Source organism: Aquarana catesbeiana, linkage group LG05, assembly GCF_042186555.1.
Source record: "Aquarana catesbeiana isolate 2022-GZ linkage group LG05, ASM4218655v1, whole genome shotgun sequence".
Classification (NCBI taxonomy): Eukaryota; Metazoa; Chordata; class Amphibia; order Anura; family Ranidae; genus Aquarana; species Aquarana catesbeiana.
The window spans coordinates 418,434,050-418,437,345 of NC_133328.1; the positions used below are offsets into that span (position 1 = coordinate 418,434,050).

At 39.9% G+C, this 3,296-nt stretch overlaps 1 long non-coding RNA gene across 1 annotated transcript; it reads right to left on the reverse strand.

Moving 5' to 3' along the window:
- Window positions 1-728: 728 nt before the first annotated feature.
- Window positions 729-2,139, reverse strand: LOC141145915 (uncharacterized). Its single transcript, XR_012244699.1, has 3 exons — window positions 2,079-2,139; window positions 874-1,066; window positions 729-771 (listed from the first exon to the last, which is right to left on the reverse strand). It is a non-coding gene; the product is annotated as an uncharacterized lncRNA (long non-coding RNA).
- Window positions 2,140-3,296: the final 1,157 nt, after the last annotated feature.

Here is a 3,296-nt window from a genome sequence, read left to right on the forward strand (position 1 = left end):
ACTGCAGGCATCATCCCAGAACAGATGCCGCCCCCTGAAAAATGCTCCCAGGGCTAATGCCTCGCAGTAGATATGCCCCTGATTCTTTATATTGTTTAGTATGCTCTATACCAGGGGTCTCCAAACTTTCTAAACAAAGATCCAGTTTACTGTCCTTCAGAATTTAGAGGGGCTGGACTATAGTATTAGAAATTGTCCTGGCATCAGTGGAAGTAAACAGTGCCCCATCTTTGATATCTGGGGGAGGAATATTGCCCCATTTTTGGTATCAGTGGTATAAATGATGTCCCATTGTTAATAAGATACAAGAAGAAATGTTTGTTGGGACTTTAAATGAGGATTTATGGGGTCGTTCAACTTCCCTCCTCCATCCCGATTTTTGTACAAAAAAGAGAGATAGAACGTAGGGCTGGACTTTGAGTGAGGCACACGGAAGCAGTAGATATGGGGCAAAAGACAAATTTAATTGTAAAAAGGTAATACATTTCCACATGGCATTACACAAGGTCAATATAAATACTTAGTATTGTATCACAATAAGCGGTCCAACATGGACTCGTTTGCAAGTATGTAGTACATGAGAAAGCACAATAGCATATAACATATAATATACAAAGATACCAATGTTTACAGAGTATAGAGGAGAAGAACAAGAGAGCACAAATAAAATGGAATGTCCATACATAGTTATTGGTTAGGTACACCTTTCGGTAGTTGTAAGCTCTTCGGGACCTTTATGTCACTCTTCAGGAGCAAGACCTCAAGGGTCACCTACGAATATGAAAAGACCATATTTGGAAAAAGTTCAGAAAAAGAGGTAGGCAAATGTAAAACATGTCCCATCACATATATACACCTGACCCACCGACTTACATGTATGTATGCACGATGGTGCCAAGAAAGCCAGGTCTGCCAGTAATACCACCCCTGGAGCCGAGGGGGCCCTTCCTGGCGACACACAACCAGCCCAAAGCAACGCCCCAGGTGGGTCACATGTGGGGGTGGTGGTGATGAGAGGGAGAAGAGGATGCAGATGGGACAGGCTGCCCCAATTGAGAGGGAGGACCTGTGAAAAAACAAGGTGAATCAAAGGGTGATAGATAAGTCTTTTTCTTTCCTGGCTTACTAATAATATTTTGTTTACCTTTTTACAATTAAATTTGTCTTTTGCCCCATATCTACTGCTTCCGTGTGCCTCACTCAAAGTCCAGCCCTACGTTCTATCTCTCTTTTATGTCCCATTGTTGGTGTCAGTGGGAGAAATGGTGCCTCAAGGGCTAGATAAAGGCAAGCAAAGGACTGCAGTTTGGAGACCGTTGCTCTACATTCATTATTTGCTCTATGCATTCCCAAGCGTGCTGCATACATTCCCTAGATTGTTCTTTACATTCTGCACTTTGATCTATGCATTGCCCAGCATTTTGCACCCTGCTCTATACTTTTTTCAGAGCATGCTCTATACATTCCCCCCACTTTTTCAATGCACTCTTTACCTTGCTCTATATATTCCCAAGCATGCACTATACATTCTATGCCTGTGCAATACATTTCTAAACATGTGCTATAAATTTCCTAGCTTGCTTTACTTTCTGTCCCTGTCTCTATACATTGCCTAGCATTCTGCACCCTGCACTATACCTTTTAGAGAACGCTCTATACAGTCCCACCACTTGTTCTATGCATTCTGTACCCTGCTCAATATATTCCCAAACATGCACTATAAATTACCTACCTTGCTCTAAAAATTCTGTACCTAGCTATATACATTGCCTAGCATTCTGTGTTATGCCCTATACCAGTGATGGCGAACCTGGGCCCCCCAGATGTTTTGAATCTACATTTTCCATGATGCTCAACTACACTGCAGAATACATGAGCATCATGGGAAATGTAGTTCCAAAACATCTTAGGTGCCAAGGTTCGCCATCACTGCCCTTTTACCTTCCAGAGCACGTGCTATACATTCCCTCACTTGCTCTCCGCATTATGTATTTTGTTCTGTATCCTTTCAAGCATGCTCTAGAAAAAGACATAAAGAATCTGAATGGGGAACACACACATTTTCTCCTGTTTCATACCTGTGGTTTCTTTCCTTTACCATACTGCTTGATTTGTTGTTAATGGCATAATTTGCAGAATGCAGTTTACTACTATGTACATTATTTATATATATATTTATTCATAGGAAATATAAGCTCGTAATTATGGTTAACCACACGTTTAGCTGGAAAGCTCTGACATGATTTGCAAATTAACCACTTTGTTCTGGTCTGTAGCTTGAATGAAGAAATACACCCCATAACTGGCTTTATATGCTTTTTATTTGTTCATGCCACCTGCCTTAACGCATTGTGACATGGGGGAAAAAAAGTTACATTTCTGAAGAAATGCTTACTATTTTGATAACATTGATCAAGAACAGTATAAAGGCACATTGATGTGAAATGTGGAATTTTGCCTTTTAGCAAAACCAAGGGACTCAAGTGCTTCTATATTTAGGGCCTGTTCACTTCAGAACGCGGTGCAGGAAACTCGCATTCGCTGTGTTCAAAACACACCTTGCAATCTGCAGCGGGTGTCAATAATAAGGTAATGACACCCCAAATGCAGGTCGCAGACGCAGTCTGTTCACCTGCATTAGATTACATGGTACAGAAGTACCATGCGATCCAGTCTCCAAAAGTAGTGCATGCACTACTTTTGGTGCGGTGCGATTTTAGCCCATTAAAATGAATTTGCTGAAGTTGCACCGCATAGAACTGCATGTAAATTGCACAGGAATGTACAAAGCAATGCTGTGGGATTCCCAGTGTGAACTGACACTAATAGCTGAACTAAAAAGTATCTGAGCACCACAAGCTCAAAATGCGATTTCATTAATTTTTAATATTTAAGACATACTCAGATGACTCATGTAGCACTAGATCTACACCAGATCACTGATGATTTGTGGATTTGTTTGAATATGGGGAATTTGTGTCATTACAGGGCAGAATTATTGGACTTGTATTGGACTAATTGCACAGTATATTGTACAGGGGAATAGGGGATTTGTTTTGATTTATCACAATATGTAATATTTATATGAATATTTCTAATATTAATCAGTGTTTGGAAATGTTATTTATGCATTTAATTGTATGAGAAGTTATTCATAAGTTTAAACAGGTAAACCACATTTACTGTTAAAGTAGAGGGTTTGGGGAATTGAACATATTTATATATTGTATATTCCTACCTTTGTGTACGTGAATTCAGAAGTAGTGCAAACAGATTCTACAACAGAGGGGACTAAT